The sequence below is a fragment of the Rattus norvegicus genome, chromosome 9 (assembly GCF_021556685.1).
Source record: "Rattus norvegicus strain SHRSP/BbbUtx chromosome 9, alternate assembly SHRSP_T2T, whole genome shotgun sequence".
In the NCBI taxonomy this organism is placed as follows: domain Eukaryota; kingdom Metazoa; phylum Chordata; class Mammalia; order Rodentia; family Muridae; genus Rattus; species Rattus norvegicus.
In genome coordinates, this window is record NC_141542.1 from 10,665,346 (window position 1) to 10,689,293 (window position 23,948).

Below are 23,948 nucleotides of genomic sequence, written 5' to 3' on the forward strand. Positions count from 1 at the left end.
AGAATACCAGTGCATATTGAGTTCTTACCATCAACTATCTACTCTTCTAAGAATTTTTTCATTTATTAAGTCAGATATCTATCCATGTTGGAGTAGCTTTAACTATTCAAGCTTGATGGTTGTAGTCCAGTAATCCATCCTATTTAGTGAGCATCAAAGCTTGTTGTAGGGCTACGAATTGGTGATACAGTAGTAAAAATGACAAACCTTCCTTCCTCATAGGATTTACAACCCAGTGGATAAAAGCAGAATAAATACATCAACAAAGGGATAAATATGATTTGTAGAGTGATAGGTAACAAGAAATAATGGCCCTGGTTCATACAGTGTGGCCTTGAATGACTAACAGGATGTCTCTGACACACAACTGGACGTCAGAACTTTAGCAGCTTTGGACAACACAGAATTGACTCTTTCATGGAGGCCTAGTTCCACATATGTAGATTGTCAATATTTATTACAGAAAGCAAGTGCCTACTAAATATTTTCTGAATAAATTGTTCAACTTCTTGAATATTCTTGACCTGATACTGACTGTGTCTAATATAATTCTTAAACTTTTGCAAGTGATTATCTTGTATCAATGTAAACAAGAAGAAAATACATAATCTTCTGAGAACAGGTAAATACAGCAAACTCTTCATCATTGAGAGTCTTTGCCATCAGTAGAGAATAGGCATACCCCCTCCCTCAGCTATCACTTGACCTATATGCTTAGATATAGATGCACTGTTATCACTCAGAAATTGTTGAGAAGGCATCCTTAAGTTCTTCTGCATCAGAGGTCCTTGAGGTGGGGTTCAGATCTTTATGTTTTAATAACCCCTCTAGGTAGCTGTGACAAGCCTGAATTTAAGCAGTCACTCATAAAGTTGCTGGATTCTTGAACATGTAAATGAAGAGGTGTTGTGGGTACCAACTGATGAATCTGCATGTTTGACCAGTAAGAATAATGTGAGGAACAATAGAGTTAAGTTGACCACTTCAAGATAGCTGGCATAGGAGGAACTGGCAATTAGGGACCAAGAACAAGCCCACTTACAATCAGGTGCATGGTGAGGTTGAGAATAACAAAGGCACTGAGCAGTGCTGCAGGGTCTACATAGAAGCATGAATGCTAATGGTGCAATGGTTTGCTGACTGCTTGTAACGTGGGTAGGCTTGTGTGCAGTCATCTTCCTTATTAGCAACTTCTTGTCTAGTGAAAGGAAGCCACGTTCTTTTCCCTGTAGGATCTACCATGGAAAAGGCTGAGAGACAGCTCATCTTCTTGTTCGAGACAACACTCTCAGCCGCCTTTCTTCCATCTGCCCACAGTTACTTCTTATTCCAGCTCTACTCTCGCTAGCTCCTGACCTTTGGATTGTTTCTTCGCCACAGATACCTATTTGTCATTCCAATTCAATGTGTGACAGCACAATAGGATTCTGTCCATAGGCTCAAAGCTGAAGTTCTATTTCTCTGTGGCCCTTTGGCCCATCTTCCTAAACCAATAGTGGATTATAGCCTACTATTATATATAGTCTACTATATATTTAGCAGATAGCGCAAATAGCTGAAGGAAGACAGAGCTATTGACAAGATGTTTTACAAGCAAACAAACAATACAATGATGTGGATAAAGATTAAAAGGGGAAGACAAAGGAAGTAAAGAGATAAGGTTCTCATTTGTCCTTGATGAGAAAGGACTCCAGGGGGAAAGGAGCTTATTACATATATGGAGGCCTATGGGAACAAGCAGAGCTTCATAGAAAATGTCATCACCTCATCATCTGTAGTAGAAAGAGCAGAGGTTTCTGTGATAGAAGAGGCCACCAAAGGAACCCATAGGACAAATGATTCATGACTACCTGTGCAACACTTAATCCAAAAACCATGCGATTGTGTAAAACTATAGAAGCAAAGCATAAAATTTAGCTGAGAGTAGGGGTTGTATACTGCTTAGAGCATGCTCAGTGCTGTAGATTCAACTACAACATACACACACACACACACACACACACACACAGAGAGAGAGAGAGAGAGAGAGAGAAGCAGACACAGAGAGACAGACAGAGACAGAGACAGAAAGAGACAAGAGAGACAGAAAAACAGAGACAGAGACAGAGAGAAAGAACGTTGTTTTTCTTTAAACCTAAGAAATTACTTAGAAGATGGGGTAGAATCTCTTGCAGGTCTACCTGTATGGACTGAAATTATACTTTTTTCTTACTAAAAGAATATTGGCCAGTCTCTTGATTTTGATAAACAATGTACAGTATGAGAAAGTCTCATTATTCTTAAGTTAGCTTAAACATTGCTTGATTAGATGCTTTTAATGTTCAATTGCCAGAAACAGAGTAAAAGAGAAAGAAGAGATGCAAATTTAATCAGATCCAAGTTTGGAGGGGCTGGAGATCCCATAGTCCAACTTGATGGCCTGCTCCTGTTGGCCTAGTATGAGAGTCAGACTGGTAAATACCATTATATAGACATGATGTAATTAGTCTGTGGGTTTGATATTAAACTCAATGCACTGGAAGGATAGAGGAAGGAGTGATTAAATTTGGGAATTGGGGGAATCTATGAGTCAGGGTCCCAATACAAACAGATGGGACAGATAAAACAGAATCATTAGAAAAACTTTGCTTTCCGATGTGTGTAGAAAAGAAACAATAGAAACAGCCCTTTTCCAGGGTATGGAAGAATAAGGGTTGTCACACATTGATTTTCAAAAGGAGAAAGATCCCAGGGGAGGGAACAGGATCTTCATTTGAGATACATAGCTAGAGATGAGGTCAGAAGGATGAAGGGATGATGTGTTCACATATTACCCACCATCCTACTTTACAACATATTCTCAGTAGTCCGTATGGGATGAGCCTAACCTGAACCCTTGAGCTTAGGAGCCAAGATAACAGAGTCCATGAAACCAGTCCTTTTAGGGAGGGTTTAGGGCAGGAAAAGTGGAGTAGATCTGTAGAAACAGGCACATTCCATAGACTAAAAATCTAGTCCAGAAAACAGTGATGCCCAAACACTATAAAGGTTTTCCAGGTATACAGTGGAAAGAATTAACTTGGACCCACTTTTCTTTTTTAAATAATATACTTTATTCTTCTATACATGTATAAAATTTATATTCTCTATTCTTCTATACATGTCTACAATGTATATTGATCATATCCATCTACCCTTCTCTGGTTCCCACCAGTGTCCTCAAACATTTCCTTCCCAGCTTTGTTTTCCCCTTTTATTTCCTTTGTTATCAAACCCCCTGAGCCCAAGTGGTGTTGCCCATTTGCACCTGCATATGTGGCCATTCACCAGGGCATGAGTAGCTTACCAGCATCCACATGCCTACAGGAGAGTCACTCACCCTCCTTCAGTAGTCATTAACTATTACTTGATAAACGTAGTGGACCTCATAACTTTCATGCCATTATTGCAATCAATGAGCACTTCTTGCCAGCTTCCTAAGTTGGTTTAATATTAACCAAATTGGCAATTTTGTTTTTATAGTGATATTCTGATCAAATTTCCACATATGGAATAGAATGTAAATGATATATTAGGATGTTTTACCATGGGCATTAGATTTCTTGATAGTTTATATATCAATATCTTGCAACTCTTTATGATTTGAATTGCATTTCGACAAAGGTTGAAGACCAATCCCCAGCACCTGTGAATGTAACATCATTCAAAGACAAAAATCACTGTTGATAAGTCAGATCAAATAAAATGAGCATAAGTGTCTTAACATAATTTGACTGGTATCTTTAATTTGGGTCTAGAGACAGATTCATAGGCAAAGGAAGGATACTAGATACAGTTCAAAGCAGATGCTGGGCTTATATATTGCAAAGCAATGGCAAGAAAGATGAGAATCTAGGCAAGAAGCTTTCAGAAGCAGCCAAACTATGATGACTTTGACTCTGGTTTCCAGAGATCAAAACTCTCTATGACTAAGCTACCCACTTTCAGTATTTCCTTAAGGTAGTGTCAATGAAATATTCATCTCTCCTAGCATATCCTCTTATCTTCTATAATTCGTTTTTTTCTGCTTCAATGCACCTATATCAATGATGGACAAGTCTTTTTGATCTTTAATGAAATATAAATAATTAGGTCACATATTATATCTAATAAGGTTACATTGTCATGGAACCAAAAAATTGTTTTCTGAGATTCATAAATTGTATTGGCTATAGATGAGGCTCAGTATATTATTTTATATTTATAAGTTGATGTTTTTCTAAATATGAGTACCTTATTGTCTTTATCCAGGATTCAGACTCCAAAAAGACTAGATCTGCCCTTTAACCTAACTTTCCCTGTAATCTTTAGTCTACAACAGCAATGCAATTCAGTTCTATATCCCCTTTCTTCCTAACATGCTTTCAAATTAATTGTTCTTATAAGCAACAATAACAAAAACTAAACTAAACAAAACAACAACAACCCCCCCAAAACAAAAACAGAACCTCAAAGCAAGGACTTACAAACAAAAAGAGCAACTCTGGATATCGAATGTTCTAGACCCAGTGGGATTCCAAAATGAGAACAAGAAGACTTTCCTAGGAGGCACCCAGTGGTATTTTTAATTTCTGTTTATTCACTTCTTCCTTGCCTGCAAATTTCTGCTTCAGGTGAATTACCCCAGGGAGAAAGCACATTTGTGATGCTCTTAGGCTCCCGCCATATTTCCAGGTAGTGAAATGCAATTGCTTTAGAGAGAAGAAGGATTAAAATTAAAACCATATTCATTAGTATATCTAAATGGAAGGAACCTGTTTTATTGTCTGCACTCATTAGGAATAAACATCAAAAGTGATCCAGAATTTGCCTCACCAGTTAGTAATGGAGTTATGCACATCCCCAGTCCTCCAGTGCAGTAGGGGACAAACCATGGCATTCTAACTTGACTTAGCAGTGGCTCTGAGGACTTTCTGAATCTAAAAATCATATGCTTTCCCCCAACACGGGGCCCTCCTCTCACTTTTCATTGAAGTAAACCATCTTCAGGTTTCACAACTTAAATCTTCTTATTTAAACTTAGATCTTCTTTATGAAGAAGAGCAGGGATTGCAAGTAATACTGTATGGAGTTGGAGAGAGTTGATGCCACCTTAGAAAATAAGACCATGCGTGTTTATCTTTTTCTTCTTTGGGCTGTCCAGGAACATCCTTGTATTTTTTTAAGCTCTAATGAGGAACAGGAAGTGTATGCTCCTCCTGATGGTTTGCTTTGTGAACAGGACATGGCTTCTGCTTTGTGCTATATAGCTAGTGATGTTTCAATAATATGCCTATGAAAAACACTAGCTTAGAGTCTTCTGTACTCCTTTACTCATTCATATCAGGGCCGGAGAGATTCCCAGGATTGGATTCAGGAATCTCTCTCTCTCTCTCTCTCTCTCTCTCTCTCTCTCTCTCTCTCTCTCTCTCTCTCTGTTATCTGATTAGTTCTTGAGGTTAGTAGCTGAGTCATGCAGAATGAACTTCAGCTTTTATCTGTTACTGGGTATATAGGACTGTTTGGGTCTTCTTAACTGGGCTGCACCAATTCTTTCTTTTCTCTTATCTGCTTTGCCTATGTCCCATCATAGGTGGACTCCATTTTACTATCATTGGATATAAATCTGTATTCTCATTTGTTTATACCAGTTAAGGGCACTGGTGCAATATAAGTCACAAGTGTCATTCTTGAAAGACCTAGAAGATTTCATTTTCTCCTTCTTGGAATCTAGTTGCCATGTTGGACTTAAATTCAGACTGTTTCAGAGAGAAAGGGACACAGAGAGAGAGAGAGAGAGAGAGAGAGAGAGAGAGAGAGAGAGAGAGAGAGAAGGAGGGAGAGAGGATGGGAAGAACTTCATGGAGATGGAGATGGAGTAAGGGCCATATGGAGAATAGCCAAAGTACCGAAGATGAGAACATGGCCACAGACATGTTGGATGCTCTATGAAAGGGTCATCCAGTCCAGGTCACCTGAACATAGATAGCAGGTGAAATGAAAAATGCCTCGTGTCCAACAAATGTACAGAACCATTAAAGCTTTATGGCCAGCTCACAGGACCATCGAAACTCTGACAAATTCACAGAATTATGAGCACTGTCTAGCTAACCCACAAAGGTATCAGAAATATGTGGTCAACTTATAGAACCCCCATAATTCTCCAGTAAACTTATACCTAGAACTCACTAATCTATCAAAAGAATCGTCAGAACTATCCAGATGACCCATATAACTATCAGAACTGTGTGATGAGCCCACAAAAGCATCGTAACTGTTCAATAAACCTATAGAATCATGAAATCTGTCTGTTCAACCTAAAGAACTATCAGAACTATCCAGCCGACACACAGACCGTCTAGCCACCCTCTGAATCTATTAGAACTTTGTTGTAGAGTCCCAGAACCACAAGAACCATCAAATTAAACCATAGAACTAACAGAACTCTATGGGTGAGCTACAGAGCCTTTGGGACTGTCTAGTCAACCCACAGAAGTTTCATAACTGATATAGCATTGTGTCCATACTCCAGGTTCAGGGGTTTGCTACATAGAAACAAATAGTACACTTCTTGTACTGGGAATTGCTGATAATTTTAGAGGTCAAGAAACAGCACGTCTACTCCAACACCTATTCAAATTACATTCTCTAGATACTTTTATTTGTAATGAAGACAGTATATAAGTCACCACCATCCAACTCCTATGTTCACTTATCCATTGAATCAAAACACTAGTAAAGAAGAAAATACTATTCATAATATGCATTGTCTGACTACAACTCTCCAACTGGAAAATACTTTTTAAATATGTGCATACACAGTTATATATGATGTGTGCATATAGAGGCCAGAGAACAAACTCAGGTGTTATTCTCAGGAAGGTCATCCATTTCCTTTCAGACATGGTCTTTCATCAGACTGGAATTTATTGGTATGCCAGATTGGCAGGCCAGAGAGTCCCAGGGATCCTGCTTCCTCTGTGTCTCTAGTGTTGGGATTACATGCATTGCTACCAGGTCCAGTATTAACATCAATGGACAAAGAAAAAAAAACAAAGAATAGTTGTGCTAACATGAATGGAGGAAAGGCCACATGCCTCAACCCTACACAAAGAACTACAGATAACTAAGGGTGTTGAGAGCAGAAGAAATAGTCTACCCCAGGGAAGAACACACTAGTTGTCCACTATCAAGTGGCCTCTGAAAAGATACATGTAAGTAACATTATTTAGATTGAACATGTAATATTTGTATGCTTAGGATAATCTAACTATATATAGATATCTGTATGTAACAATAATTAATGAAAAAGAGGCCATGTATTTGAGAAAAAGAATGGGTATATAGAAGGGGAGGGAGAGAGGAAAGAGAAGGTGAATGTAGTGTAATTATAATTTCAAAAGATAAATAATAATACTATATTTACATTAATTTATATTTATTCATATATATAAAATATTCCTTTATCATATTTACCTCCAATTTTTTTTTAAAGAAGAGACTATCTTGAAGCAGATGTGTGGCAGGGACCTCTTCCCCTAATGAATAAAGATTTCAGGGGACCAATCACTGGGTAAGGAGTAGGTGGGACTTCCAGGTCAGAAGGGGAAGAGAGGAGAAGAAAAGGGACTTGCGGCTTTTTGGATAGGTGAGCTTGGGGTACAAGACATAATGCACTTAGAAGGTCCCGCAGAGGGTTTAATTTAGAATGGCTTACTAATTAGGGTGTTAGTTGTTGTGCCCAGCGATTGTGTTACCTGTTGATTCTGAAGTAAGATCGTGTGGTGTTTTCCTTTACAGGGCGACTCAACTGAGTTCCAGAGAAAAGTATGGGGCACCGCAGCCAGCCGCGGAATTTGGATGCATGGGGCTGGCATGGTGGTGATCCACCACGGGAACTTAGAAAATCGGGTGGAGAAATTTCAAAGCACGTCACAGATGTGTGGTTCTCTGGCTCTTACTGTTTTTCTAGCCCCTCTTCTCTGATGTTCTCTGAACCTTATGTGTAGGTGTTGTGTTGTAAATGTACTGACTGGGGACAGAGACCCCACAGAGAGTTAATCTCCATATTTTGAACCGTTGTGACTTTTAGCAGTGATCTCCATTGCCCTCAAAAAGAAGCTTCTTTGATGAGGCAGGAGAGATACACTTCTCTGTGGATAGAAAGTTAAGTATTTAGATGCGAGTTGAGAGTAGCCTGGTTTAGGCAAGTGGTAGTAGGTTTTCTTTTAAAGGCCATGGCCTCAGCAGCCATAAGTTCTTGTGTGTAGCTCCTGCTACTCTGTCTAAGCTCCGGGAATAGGCTGAACTAGCAGCCCCCACCCAGAGTCCACGGATAGAACACACACACGCGCACACACACACACACACACACACACACACACACACACACACGCTGCTCATTTTCTACTTGCCTTTAACACAATTGCTGGGCGCTACTATCTTCCACCTGGAAAAGCACCCTTATCTCCATACCTCTCCTAAACTTAAACTTTAAGGTTTTTTTCTCCTGCCCTAAACTTTAGTAACTCAGTTACGCGTAGTCCCTGCTCAACATCCCCAAGTGCCTGCCTGTAGGAGAAGCCACAGACTGTTGCTCCTCCCAAGATCTCACAGGGTTGTGTGGCTTTTCTCTCTCCAAGGTTGGTGAAAACGCCTCTCCTCTCCTTGCATCTGTCTACTTGCCTCCCAGGACCCGGGAAGTCCTGCCCATCCCTTCTGCCCAGCAGTTGTCCCTTCCTACTGAGGATCAAGAAACAATAGGGGATCAGGACCTTAGCGTCAGAACTATCCCAACCATATATGTAGTTGAGGAAATTTATAACTGACAGGCATGAATTCCCTCCTATTGAGAGAGCTGTAAGTCCACTTAGGTTCTGGCTGGTTACCCTGTGTTGTAGCTTTGGACGTATCTCGCTGTGCCATTTACTGTTGGTGTACACTTATCACTGGTGTTTGGGGTTAATGTGATTATGACGCAGGAATAAGTATTGATAGATGTTCAAGAAGTGATTCTCAAATAGTATTAATGAGATATAATTCATATACCATAAATTTACTCATGTAAAGTATACTTAAAAGTATAATCAGTATAGTCTAATTTGGTAGTATTGCCATTAATCCTCAAGCCACTAACAATCGCCCCTCATTTTCTTCTTATTCTAAACCTTGAACAATCATCACTCTGCCTTCTGTCTTTGTAGAATTATCAGAATGAGTAGTCCATATAACTTCCATATATATTACATGTACCCTTTCAAATTATACATTTATTAATTCTTTGACAATGTATTTTGAGTTCACTCTTTTTATCTTCCCCTAACTCCACCTGAGCCCATTATATTACAACACTTCTCAACTTTATGTCCCCTTTTAAAACTTACTTTTAATTTTTATAGTCCAGTCATTGCCCCCTTCCTGGTCCACCCTGCCACAGTTCCTCTTCCCATTCCTCCTCCCCCTGGTCTGCAAGAACATCCGTCCACTCTCACCCCCTGACCAGGCCTCCCCAATCCCTGGGGCTTCAAGTCTCTCAAGGGTTAGGCAAGTCTTCACCCACTGAGGCTAGACCAGGCAGTCCTCTGCAGTATATGTGTCAAGGGTCTCAGATCAGCTAGTGAATGCTTTCTGGTTTGTGGCTCAGTGTCTGAGAAATCTCAGGGGTTCAGGTTAGTTGAGACTGCTGATCTTCCCATGGGGTTGCCCTCCTCCTTAGCTTCTTCTAGCCTTTCCCTAATTCAACCACAGGTATCCCTGACTTTAGTCCAAAAGTTAGGTGTAAGTATCTGCATCTGTCTCAGTCAGCTGCTTGTAGAGCCTCTCAGAGGACAACTGGTCTAGGCTCCTGTCTATAAGCACACCATAGCATCAATAATAGTTTGAGATTAATCCCAAGTTGGGCCAGTCACTGGACTACCTTTCCCTCAGTCTCTTCTCCAATTTGTCCCTGCAGTTCTCTTATACTGGAATAATTCTGGGTCAGTTTTTGACTATAGGATGGCAACCCAATCCCTTCACTTGATGTCCTCCCAGTCTTTCTACTGGGGGTGGACTCTCTGTCTCCCTACTGTTGGGCATTTCATCTAAGGAACTTTCTTTTGAGTCCTGAAAGCCTCTCACCTTCCAGGTCTCTGGTACTTTCTAGAAGGTTCCCCAACCTCTTAACCCCTGAGGTTGCATATTTCCATTCATTCTGCTGGCCTGCCTCTCTGGTCTCCCCCCACCATACCTGATCATGTTCCCCCTTTCCCATCCACCTCTCATCTCCCATGCAGATCCCTCCCTCCTTCTACCTCCTGTGATTGTTTTCTTAAGAAAACCCAGTGCCCAATTTGTAGTACACATATAGACATGGGTACGAAGACATCTACTAGAGAACAGTCAACTTAAATGCTCCATCCAAAAGTCATCAACTATCAATAGCTCCTTGCCTTGGGTAGGGGTTCATGAGTCTCTCCTCCTTCTGTGCTGGGATGTAGATTGAGTGATTATGTGTCAGTCTTGTGTGGATAGTCACAGCTGTTATGGTTTCATGGGCAAGTACGTTAACAACTGAGGCATCTCCCCGTCATTTTTCTTGACTTGCATGGTTTTAGTTTTTACAATGGCCCTGACTTCACTTTGAGTTTTGCACTTGAGTGTCCAGGAGCTTGTTGTAAATATTTTATTTTCCCTTTTGTGTTGTCAGCAATCCCTCAGGAACCCATGCCCTTGCTTAGGGGATGGAGGGAGCTACATAGAGGATTTATTGATACATTGAGCTGTCATCATTCCATCAGAAACTGATGGACATGCATAGGAGGGTCATATAAGAAGTTGTTGTGTTTGATTATTCATAGGGAAATATGAACAAACAACTACTCACTTCAGATAGGGAACTGATAACAGACCAAAGTATGGATACCAACGAAGTCCAACTTGGACTTTTGGGTTTTATTGGTGTTACTTACAAAGTTGTGGAGTATCCATGAGCAAAGACCATTTGGACTCAGCTTCAAGCCAAGAGAAAAATCTTTATTAGTCAGACAGTAACTACCCAAATGCAGTTCCTAACCTTTCTCAGAGTGAGCTTTTAAATACAGAAACCTGTATCCTGTGTTGAAACACCTCATTTAGCAAGAAAGGTTATCCAGAAGTAAAACTCCAGAAACCAAAAAGCAAGGCCAGTGTGTTTAGAGACTTTCTCAGAACCGTAGACTTTGATGAATTGGGCCTTTGTTCTTGGTTTGTCAGGTGTTGCTGCTTACCTGCTGAACCCCAAGGCCTGAGTAGCACTTCCACCATGGCATCAGTTTTGCTTAGGGCTGGAGGCCTGATATAACAGAAATATGGGTGAAGTGCTACCGATAGAAGCACGGAGATTTACCATCAGCTGTGTCACTGAAAGCCCACCCCCGCATGAGTGACAAGTCACGGAAGCTGGAAAGTTGTAGTATCCTATACAACCTGCAGACAGCTTAGCAGGTTAGGATGTGTCCTTTGTATGAGGCTTAGTTGGTTTGAGTTCTTCCTAGCAGATCCCCAGTTCTCTCTATTCTAGGCAGTTCTGTTGGTCTCTGCCTCTTCAGGCTGCTCTGCTCTCCTGAGCCTCATCTGGGCAGTCCATCTTGTCTGGGTGTGCCTCTCAGCAGTCTTCACATGGTTATAAGTTCTGAGAAGCAGGTGAGGCCTAGTGAATATGGTCAGATTAAAGGGCTCCTAGTTTGACTTGTCTACTTCCTGAGTTTAAGGAGCTCCCTTGTAGGCTCTAATGGTTCACCTCCCCATCACAGTTCACCTCCATGTTAACATTTTGTTTTAAAATATCCTGTTGTTTCAGTCAGCCTTCCTCCGAGGGTGAAGATAATAGTCTTTGTGGAAACTAATACACAAACAGAGGCTGCAAAGTAAGATTCCCCAGGAGGCTTGCCTACAAGGGCTACAAAGGATTGCCTAGGAAGACTGCATAAAACGCTTGTCTATAACGATTACTTAGGAGGTTACAGAGGAGGTTGGAGAGGAGGGTTGCATAGGAGGATTTGTTTCTGGATTTTAGTTCTTTTTCATTATTTGGGTCTATTTAGATTCCTATTGACGTGGTTTCATGGAATGCAGAAACTTTATTCCTGTACAGCTACATTCCTTTTCTCCTTTCTGTGCTCATGGCTGTGCATACATACTCTATCACCATACAGTGCAAGCCAAAACATTTTTAGAATTATGTGTTTAGAAAGCTTAGAAGAAAGGAGAACAAGTCTATATCTGAAAAATGTTACATAAAGCTTCTCGTTTGGCTCCCCTTGTCAGTTCACTTCTGTCTGCAATTCCTGATTGATGGCATTCACTCCTCTCTACTGATACTCTTCGATTTTGAAATGTGTGAGTTAGGACTGCGGTCACTTTTCTTCATCCTATAGAGCTGTGTGTTTCTCTCCTTTTTCTCATTACTTTAATACTTTTTGTTTATTTATTTGTTTTGTTTTGTGTGTGTGTATGTTTGTGTGTGTGTGTGTGTGTGTCTGCGTGTCTGTGTGTCTGTGTGTCTATGTGTGAATGTATGTGAGTCTGCCTGCTATGGTATGCGTAAGGATGTCAGAAGAAAAATATTTTTTTCTATCATGTGGTTCCTGGGGATTGAACCCAGGTTTTCCTTGAGAGAAGGTCTTACTATGTAACTCAAGCTTCCCTGGAACTTGCTACAGAGGTCAGACTCACTTTAAACTAATGATCTTCCTGCCTCTGCTTTACAAGTGCTAAAGTCATGCACTCTTTAGTATTTCATGTAAAATAGACTTGATAGAACTTTTTCTTTCAGTGTTTGTTCATCATAGATGGTAGCCATGTTCACAGTTGCATTTGAAAGGCCGTTTTGCAGTGTTGGTTTTTATGGTCAACAGTTTCGATTATTTTTTGGCGTCCACTGATTCAGATGGGAAGTCAACCATCCATCTTTGAGTTTCAATTTCACGTGTTGTTTCACTCCAATTCTGCTCAAGAGGGTCTTCTTATTTTTGTCTTCATAGTTTTAAATATGTTATGTATAGATGTGAAGTCTTTTGTTGTGTCAGTTTGGTTTTTCATTAACTTTGTGAGTGTGCAGATTAACTCCTTTTAAATGGAGTTTGGGATGGCTTCAGTCTTTCAGGTTCACTCTCTCCTGTCCTGGTAGCACATGCAATGGAAATACATGTAATAGTGATCATAATTCCCATAGGAGATACACATTTTTAGGTTCTTCATCCTCTGTATTCCTCAGATTGAGTAATTATGTTGATCTGATTTGAGGATCTCTAATGTCTTTTTCTGTAAACTCCGCTCTACAGCTGAGCTGCTGTGTGACTTATTATTAAGATTATTTTTCTATTATTTTAACTATTACCACTGCATTCTACCATTTTCTATTGGGAGATTATTTCTATCTCTTTATTGGTTGACATTTATATGTTGACATTTCATTAAAGTATAATCAGACAAATCTTTCCTTTGTTCTCTTAGCATAGTTTCCTTTAGTTCTTGAGTATGATTATCATGGCTACTTTGGTGTTTTCATATATTAAATATAACACACAAGCCATTGTATTAACTTCATATATATATATTACATAGCTAACTATATATAGTTAAAATAATACAAAAATATGAGTCTCCCTCTATGTAGGTATGTCTGTGTGTATGCATGTATGTATGTCTACATGTCTGCATGTATATAAATATATATGAAAAGTACATATATCACACGCATATGTATGAATATGTATGAATATATATGAGACTTGCTGTATTTTCCTGTATTCATCTTTCCAATGAAAAGTAGACATTGTAGATAGCATAGACATTCTGGCTCATGATTCTTCTGATCTAAGCATTATGATTGTGTTTGCCTGACCTTTAGTTCCCTTGTTAAGAAACAGAACTGAATTTATGAGTTCTATCCCAGCCACAAAACATAGTCTAAGAATTGCTTCTCACAAGGTCACCCCAATTCTGCTTATCATTCTGCCACCTGCAGAGATGACAATGCTTTAACCCAGGCTCTCCTGCACCATCATCTCTTCCTGATTTCTCTACTAAGCTTCTTACTTGTCTGTTCGCATCTGTACCACAGTCACCTGCTTCTGCTATTGTTAGTCTTGGCACAGTTGTTTTCGATAAGGCTCTTCGTCGTACCTTATCCTTTTGTCTTTTTGATTACATTGGGTCTCTCTTGAAAGATCATTTTCTGTGGCCTGTCTGAGAGGGTTGCTGATACCCTCATGGAACTTCTGCCATAGTGTTCTCTATAAACTTCTCTGTGGCTTCATGTTTTACTTGCATGCATGCATGCAAGTGTGTATGGGAATATAGGTGTCAATGCTCCAGAAAAGACCATCAGATCTCCTGAGGCAGAAGTTACAGGCAGTTGTGACCTGCCCAATGTGGTCTAAGGATCAAGCCTGATCTTCTACGAGAGCAATACACACTCTTACCTGCTGAGCCATCTCTCCAGCTCCATTCTTTGCTGTTTTAAAAACTATAAACATCTTAGCAGACGCCTCAAAGAGCTAATAATGAAAATTAGATTAGATACTTAATGAAAATTAGTTCTTTAGTAGCTACTCAGTAAATGTTCCATTTCTTTCTATTTCCTCTCCACTCTTGAGCCACAGACCCACGTGACCAACATCAGGAACACAGCACACTCCCCATTCCTTTGGTGAATGCTGGCACTGATTTTCAGGACTTCAGTAGTTAAGGGGATCTTTCTGATGGTGGCAAGGGGTTACTTCCTGACATACTCGCTAGACAGATGCGCACTGATAGATCTGAAGGAAGAAGTAGAGCAGCACTCTACATTTGCATAATTAACAAAACATTGGTAAATGGCCCCGTGCATAATTGTAAAAATGTTAATTCACTATTGTTTACACTGACCCTGGAAAACATAATATGGAAATATTTTCTTATAAAAAATCACTTTTCTTCTGCTTTATGAACATTGTGTATTGTTGTTCCATGTTTCCTCCTGCTTTCCACCTCACAAAGATAAAAATTACATAAAAATGGCGAATAGAAGAATTTACAGATGAACTTATTTTGATGTTCTGAAGTATTGGGTTCGTTGAGAATAGCAGAGTAGAGAAAGCAGCATATTTAGACTTTAAGTTTTCCATTCCTCAAATGTACATAGAATAGCATCTCCCAAGAAACTGACAAACTCTAGCAGACTCCAGCACTCTCAACATGTCCCACCCCTGCAGCTCTGTGGTGCTGACCCACCATGACTCATTGTTTATACTCTTATCCCAACATGACCGTGAGTACAAGGTCTGTTTTTCGCACATGGAGACATTTCTGAGGAGGAAATCTTTTTGAAAAATATATAGTCTGTCTATCTCGGCTAGACACCGTGAAAATCATCTGTTTACATCCGATCAGTGGAAGCATTCAGTGTGCATGCTGTGCCTGAAAGGCCTGCTTGGCTTTGAGGTCTGGCACATCCCCAGTTCAACATAATACAATGTATCATAGAACATTTTCATGTGTTTTTCTCAAATTCATGAAAGGAGATTCCTTTGTATTAAATTAATTATCTATGCAGCTAGAATGGGATGGGAAAAAAGAAAAAATGGATCACAGACGAAGGGGATGGAGTCGGGTTAGGAGTCTTTAGCAAATCTTGGAAAGGGTCAGGAACAAGCCATACAAATGGAGCAGAAGGCACAGGACAGGCGGACCTGAGAATAACTATATCCTCCGCTTACAGACACATCTCCTTCAAGAGCCACATGATGCCAGAGCAGCAAGACTTCAGGCGTAAGTGACTTTGGTCCTAAAATCCACAGCAAACTGTTTCCTGCGGGCCGTTTCCATACAGGACTACACCTAGGCAGCACTAATGGTACTGAATATAAGTAGTTGTTTCATAAAGTAATGAAATTGTTCAAATGTAATCCTCTATGGATCATCTCAGGACCTGGTCATTGCTTAATCTCAAAAAAGGGGAACAGTAAGCAACAGTGCGCCAGGAGTCTTTGACCTGGAAACTTGTCCACAGATCCCTGAGTTACAAAAAGCACCATCCAAGCGGTAAGGTCTGAGCTTGGGATGCGGTGCTCCTGGGGTCGGTCCTGTGTGCTAGCATCATCCTTTTGGTTGTTAAATTTACTTTATATTTTTTGAGGATTTTACATATGAGTACTGCATTTACATCATTCCCACTCTTCCCTATCCCATGTCTAACTCTTCTCATGGCCCCTCATCGTCTTTCAAAATCCTGACCTTTTCTTTAATTAATTCTTTAGAGCAACCCTACTGAGTCCATTCAGTTCTGCGTGTTTGAATATGTGTGCTTCAAGCTTTAGGGCAGACCTCTTGATATTGGATAGTCAATTAGGGAGAGGTTTTTTTTTTTTCTTGTTGTTTGTATAATATTGTAGCTGTATCTCTTAAATAGGGAAACTTTGACTTCTTTCCCTATTTCTATGCATTTAATCTCTTGTCCTAATAATCTGGACAGTGCTTCATAGACTACACTGAAAATGAGTAGGGATTGTAGAAGTCCTGTCTTGCTCCTGTTATAGCATTTCTTTCAGATTTTCTCCATTTAGGATGTTGTTGACTGTGATATTATCATACACATTTTTGATTGTTAAGGTATGTTTCTGCCAAAACTATTTTAATATTTTTCTTTTTTTTTTTTTCGGAGCTGGGGACCAAACCCAGGGCCTTGCGGTTGCTAGGCAAGCGCTCTACCACTGAGCTAAATCCCCCACCCCCTTTAATATTTTTCATAATATTTTATTCATTATTTGGGAATTTCACATTAATAACCTTGAGCACACTTACTTTCCTGTCTTTCCAGGTCTGTTTTCTGCCCACCTCCTAATGATCTCCCACAAAAAAATTGAAAAAAAAAGGAAATAAGAAAGAGATCAAGTCCAATTTGTGCTGCCCATATACTCCCTGAAGCATGATCAAACTCCCAGTGGCTAGACACTTAAATAAAACTGAGTCCTTTACCCCATCTTCCCTCCTCCCCAGAAGCCATCAATTGCGGAGAGTGACTCTTCACCATCCTTATCACATTTTTAAGAATTCTCTGCAATGTCTTTCTAGCTTGGGTGTTACTTTTGGATGGGTTTTACACACACACACACACACACACACACACACACACACACACACACACACCGGGAGAGAAAAGGAGGGGGAGAGAGAGAGAAAGAGAGAGAGAGAGAGAGAGAGAGAGAGAGAGAGAGAGAGAGAGAGAGAGAGAGAGAGCGCTTTTATGTCCTTTCCCAACCGTGAGTCTAGATCATCGATATCATGGCAAAAGTAGCTTCCTTGCCCTTTGCCATTAGTAGGAACAGGGGTTATTGACTTAGGATTTCTGGCAACAGGGTGGACTTCAGACATCCACATCAGCACAGGCCTCAGAAAGGCCCTCAATGGCAGTTCAGACTATGAACATGAACATGGCCCTCTGAGCCTACACAAACCATGTCCTCAGCAGCAGTGCAAGCCAAGAACATCTGTATGGTCTTCATTGGGAACCCCAGCCAGGAACATCAACACTACTCTTGGCTGCTGTAGGACCACAGACATTCTCCAGAACTCAGGACTTCACCACAGCTTACAACAGTAGACCATGAATACCACAGTGGTCTCCAGAGGCAGCACAAACTTTAGATTCCTTTATAGTCAGTCCATTCCAGAAAATGACCCATTCTTCATCTTGGACATCTTGTTAATCAGAGCCAGGGCAGTCCTATGCTGGGCAGCATATTACGAAGTGGGGCTGAGTCACAGTGCAAGCTCCATACACAGCAACCTGTTGGCGTCACTCAGAACGATGTGTTCCCCCATCTACCACAGGCTTCTCTCCCATCTGCCACCACCGTCCTGTCTCTGGTTCTGACTCATTTCCTCTACCTTTCCCACCTTCCCATTGAATATTCATTCACTGTAGTTCATTGTATTGGAATTGGAAACTGCAGTGTGTGTGTGTGTGTGTGTGTGTGTGTGTGTGTGTGTGTGTGTGTGCGCGCGTGCGTGTGCATATATGTATCCCAGACAGCTCTATTTGCAAATATTCATTGGTCTGCTTCAGGGTTTCTGGCTTCTGAAGCACCATAAATACTGGATCATTGCACGGATGCAGAAAAGACATTTAACAAAATCAAGTATGCATTCATGACAAAAATTTAGAATAGAGAAAACAAAGAGGCAGTGGCTGCCAACACCCACCACGGAGCTCGGAGGAGTCTGAGATACCCATGGGGTCTTGGGGGTGATGTGGCAGCAGAAAAAGGAGTCTGAGGGTTCTGCCATAGATCCTGAACAGCTAGAAAGTAAAAAAGACGAGTCTTATAGACGGATGCCTTTCAAACGTGCACTCACAAAATTGGAAGGAAAGACAGCGGAACAGAGGTGCGTGTGGAAAATGATGAATTTATACCCTTCACTGCTGAGTCTAAGCAAGCAGGCTGCAAAACAAAAGTTGTTAAAGGCCCTGTCTGTGTCTATTGAGACGATGATATAATTTTTGTCTTCAAGTCCATGTATGATTTATTACATATATTGACTTACAAATTTTGAAGCATCCCTGTATCTCTGGGATAATGACAACTCAATCATGGTAGATGATCATTTTAGGATATGACTGTATGTAATTTACAAATATTTTATTGAGGATTTTTCATCTATATATTTTCTTCAGAAATATTAGCCTGTAGTTTTATTGTTGTTATTTCTTTTCCTGAGCTTGGTATTAGAGTCTGTTTCTTTACTTCTTTCTTTGAATAATTTAAAAAGTATTTCCAGTAAGATTTTTTTAATATGGTAGATTTTTCTGTGCATCTATGTGGGCCTGGCTTTTAGTCAAAGGTTCTTCATTACTGTTATGATCTCCTTATTGGTTATAAATGTGTTTTTTTTTCCGTTTTCTTTTTTTCGGAGCTGGGGACTGAACCCAGGGCCTTGCGCTTGCTAGACAAGTGCTCTACCACTGAGCTAAATCCCCAACCCCATAAATGTGTTTAAGTTGTTGCTCTCCTCTTTGTTTAACTGTGGTGGTTTGGATGAATCTAGAAATGCTTCTTCTTCTTCTTCTTTTTTTTTTTTTTAGATTTTCTAATTTTTTTTTTTTTGGTTCTTTTTTTTCGGAGCTAGGGACCGAACCCAGGTAGATTTTCTAATTTAATGGGGTATAGGTTTTCAAAGTAGCCCCTTATCATAATTTTATCTTGGGAGTGTGTTCTTTCTTGTTGAAATGTTTCCCTATTCATTTTTTTATTCTGTTAATTTGTATCTTCCCTTTCTTTTGGTCAGCAGGGCCAAGGATCTGTCAATCTTGTTTACCTTCTCTAAGAGCTACTGTTTAGATTGATGATTCTGTTCATTGTTTTCTTTCTTTCAACTCTGATTATTATTATTATTATTATTATTATTATTATTATTATTATTATTATTATTATTTCTTCCCATGGACAGAATTGTGGTTTGGTTTTTTCTTGTTTTCCTAAATTTTTAAGTTTCATCATTCACTTATTTGTGCTCCCTGATTTTTTTCAGTGTAAATGCCTCAAGCTATAAATTTCCCATCTGATTCGCTTTTAATATGTTTCCAAAATTATAATGTATTGTGTTTTTATGTTGATTTAATTTCAGGAATGTTTTTACTTATTTCTTTATTTGTTCTTTAACTGATTCGTCATTTGCCAGTGTATTACTTAATCCCCGTGAGTTTGTGTAATTACTGGGGATTTATTTGATTTTAAGCTTTATTGAATTGTGATCAGATAGTTTCTTAGCTACTTTTCTACTGCTATGACAAAGTACCATGGCCAAGTAAACTTATAGAAAAAGTCTTTAGTAGGAGATTACTGTGTCAGAGGTGAGTCTGTGACTATTATGGCTGGGAGCATGGCATGGGTTTAGAGTAGTAGCTGAAAGCTGATCCACAGGCATGGCGCAGTAGGTCAAGGGGAAAGCTCTAGTTGGGAATGGTATGGGCCTAAAAACTCAAAACTTTCCCTGCTTCCTGGGACACACATTATTCAATAAGGCCACACCTCTAATCCTTCCCCGACAGTTCCATCCACTGGGACAGGTATTCAAATATATAAGACCGTGAAGAGTGTTCTCATTCAAATCACTACATACAGTGTACACAGAGATATTACATTTTTCTGAATTTGGTAAGATTTTCTTTGTTCCCCAGTTTGTGGTGTGTTTTAAAGAAGCTCCCATGGTCTGGATGGGATACTCTATAGATATGTTAGATCTACGTGTGTGTGTGTGTGTGTGTGTGTGTGTGTGTGTGTGTGTTAGACAGACAGACAGATAGATAAATAAATATCTGATTTCTGACACCAGATTATTTCCTGGTTACAACTGTTTGAAATACATCATTTCTTCCTTTCATTTTAAGGTAGGGTGAGTTTTATCTTTTATGGTTATATAAGTTTCTGTAGATAACAGAAAGATGAAGTTTGTTTTTAATTCATTCAGCTGACCTTTGTCTTTTGATTTGGGAGGTGAAAGCATTAATATTTAGAAGCCATCATCATTAAAAGTTGAATATTGATTGCTGGTTTTCAAAATTGTTGTTTATATTCTTAGTTCTGTTTTGTATTTCAGTATCTATACTTTGTTTACGCTCCTTTAGTAGACTCTTGGCTCTTTCTTTTCTTCAGTCTGAAGTATTGATTCTAGTGTTTTATGAAGTGCTGGTTTACGGAACGTGAGTTATTTTAGCTTTTCTTACATAATGGAAGTGTTTTCTTTCTTCTTCAACTATGGCATGTAGTTTTGCTTGGTATAGTAATCTAGGTTAAAATCTGACCTTTTTTTTATTATTAACTTAAAGTATCTTCTGGCTTCTAGAGTTTTCTTTGAGAAGACCAAGTACTCAACTTAACAGGTATAATAAAGGAGAAAAAAAATCTCAGGTTAATAGAATATATCATAGCATCAATAAGATCATAGAGGATAACTTCCTTCAAATAAAGAAAGACACAGCCATACACATACAAGTAGCAGAAAGAACACCAAATAGGTAGAAACAGAAAAGAAACCAGAGAAATTATATAATAACTAACATACTAAATATTCAAAACAAGAAGAGGGTATTGAAAGTTTCAAGAGAAAACCCATGTTACATGTAAAGCGAACCCATCAGAGTAACATTTGACTTCTCAGAACAACGTAGGCAGAACTTTTCTGCATGGAGTCCTGGTGACTGAACTTTGGATACTCTTCATTCTTTCCTCCCTCCATCCTTGTTTCCTTTCTCTTTTTTCTCCCTTCCCTGTGTCACTTTTCCAGCTCCTTCACACTCCTTCCTGAGATCACCTCCCAAATATGCTATTTGTATCATAGCATTTCTTTCTCGTGCTTTTGAATGCACCCAAGAATCAGGTGTCATGCTTGAGGATGCTTGCAATGGCCCTACTTCTGAATGAGGTAACATGCTGAGATAGATTGATTAGGAGATCAGCTGGCATCCTGAGTAACTGTTATAAGTAGATGTTTTCTGTTCAAATATGATTGAATATATATGGGATAAATGGCAAGTTTTTAAAGCATCTGGAATGTTCCTGCAGAATAGTTTTGCCTATATCGAGTAACACAAACTCTTTACATTGCACTACAGATCAAGTACTTGATTAAGACAACAAACTTTTATTCTGACTTCCTGCTTTGGTTGAGAAGCTCTTCAGCACTGGTGTAATGAAGACAGATCGGCATTATTTCTGTTTTCCAAGAACTCATGCAAGAGGAGAGGGAGAGTAAAGAGAAATATACAAATGTAGCCCCGTGTACTTCATGCTGTAATAAAGACAAACAAATTGCAGAGCAGTGACATAAGTCAGGAGTGAAAATAAATTGGCAACAGATGGAACAGGAGTTATGGGTAGCCATTTAATACTTCTGGTGCTAGTTAAAGATGAATTAGCTAGATGGGATGAGTAATTAACACAAAGAGTTAAAATAGTATGGAGGAAGATAGCAAGGATTGGAGGAACGGTGGAGGAAGAGGGCGTGAAGAGGTAGAGGTGGCAAATGAGACTAAGGTCAAAGTCTGCAAGTCTATGTGTTTAGATCTTATCAGGAAGCCAGGGGAAATTGAACGAAGGTCCTCAGTTGAAGAGGGATAAAATGATGCCGCTTTAAATCACTTATGCTGGTCATCCAGTTGGCTGGGTGTCCTGTTCCACACTGCCCTTGCCTGTCTGGGCTTCATGCAGAGGTTATGAGCGTTCCTGTCAATGTGAGGCCTCAGTTATACAGAATAGTATTTATTCGCTTTCCTGTCCCACGCTCTTTTCTGTTAATAAGAGCATGAAAGATAGAACTAGGAATTACAAAGAGTTACCACACCAAAGGTAACCCTCAACCAGTAAGAAGATAGAACTTAGCAGAGAAACTGCCTTGCCTTCTATCTTCTGTGTGAGCAATTTTGAGGTGTGTATTCTATAATAGCTCTTTGGAGAGGCCCCAGAGGAACTGAGCTCCAGTGCTCAGGGTAATCAGGTCTGTGAGCACTAGTGGTTTTCCTTTCATCTTCCAAAACCATTAATACACACTTCTAGGGCCTCCTGGTTGCTATAGTTCAGAGCTGTTATGACCCTCAGAAGTCCACGTGTTAAACATTTGCCCAACAGCAGAATGTTGTTTGGAGGTAATGGAACTTTAAGAGGTGGGACTTAGAGGGAGGTTTTAGGTCATTGGGCCCTGATTCTTCCTTTCTTTTCTTCCTTCCTGTTCATCACTAGCTGAGGAGTTTCTTCTACCACGTGAACTTGCTAAGATGACCCATCTCATGTGTGCCCCCAAGCAATTAGGCTACCCCATCGTGGGCCGAACCCTGTGAAATTCTAAACAAAGTAATCTCTTTCTTTTTGTAAATTCATTATATCAGGAATTTGTTATAGTAGTGGAAAATTCTGTTACACACCTTCTTCCTTCACAGTGAAATATTCATAACCAAATTTTCACTTTAGTCTCTGCTTTCCAGGAAATCCAAATTAAGATCAATCGCAATGTCAAGAATAAACAAATTGAAGATTTTTAATATAGAATCACAAGTCTCATAAAGATATAAACATACTTTTGTGAACATGTGTCAAATATTTAATTTAATTTATTAATTAATGAGAGTCTATAAGTAGTTCAAAGAAGAATTTGCATCAATACACAAAATAACTCTCATGATTACAAAAATAAGTTTATGACTGTTATGAAACTGCCCCACCCCCACACACATTGGGAGAAAACTGTTCGTTTTCCATGCAGACTATGACAGAATAATGACAGATATACAACAGTGTATCTGCTTGTGTTGCTACCAATGACCTAAAATTTATGGAGTTGCCAATTGGTCAAAGACAGAGACAGAAACGATGTGAGGGGTGACTAAGTGGGCTGCCAAGGTGACTTCATTGTAATTAGATATTTTTCAAAACCTTTCACAATGTTTCACAGATAAAGTAGAGAAAATGGGTAGAGAAATGTCATTATGAATTAGTTGAGCCCTACATAGCAAATGCTGCGCCCATAACCTGATAGGGATGAGGGAGAATGGCCCTAGACAACTGATGGTATTTGGGAATGGGATGGACCTGAAGGATGGTGCCGCATCTGTGAAGGCAACTGGATTCCTCCCTTGACTGGGCCACATCCAATGAATGGTCATGGGGGTAGGAATGGGGGAGGAAAGACAGTTTACCAATGCCACATTGCTTTTACATATAAGAGAAGATGTTACAAAGTTTGGGGCCATGTGATGTAGTCATTCTGAACAACACATGCCTTAACTAGTATAGAACTGTTACTTACCACTTCAGGGCTATTTGATGTTAGGAGCAGCACAGCCATTTTGTAGAAAAACACTTCTACAAAGCTGACGTGAGAACTAGCAGGTGTGCTGTCTGTGAACATCCATCTGATTGTGTCGGTGAACACCTAGTTATCTCTCAGAACATGGGAGC

The 23,948-nt window shown here is 39.7% G+C and overlaps 1 non-coding gene across 5 annotated transcripts in view; it reads left to right on the forward strand.

Annotated features, from left to right (window-relative positions):
• The window catches only part of LOC148003303 (uncharacterized), a 92,916-nt gene that overhangs the window by 48,928 nt on the left and 20,040 nt on the right, over window positions 1–23,948 (forward strand). For 2 of the 5 annotated variants that reach the window (XR_015629317.1, XR_015629319.1), the window contains exon 3: window positions 15,719–15,768. The exons of 1 other annotated variant lie outside the window; for it this stretch is intronic. This is a non-coding gene — a transcript (uncharacterized LOC148003303). Of the gene's footprint in view, window positions 1–7,797; window positions 7,825–15,718; window positions 15,854–23,948 lie in introns of all 5 variants that reach the window. 2 more of the 5 variants (XR_015629318.1, XR_015629316.1) reach the window with 2 other exon arrangements.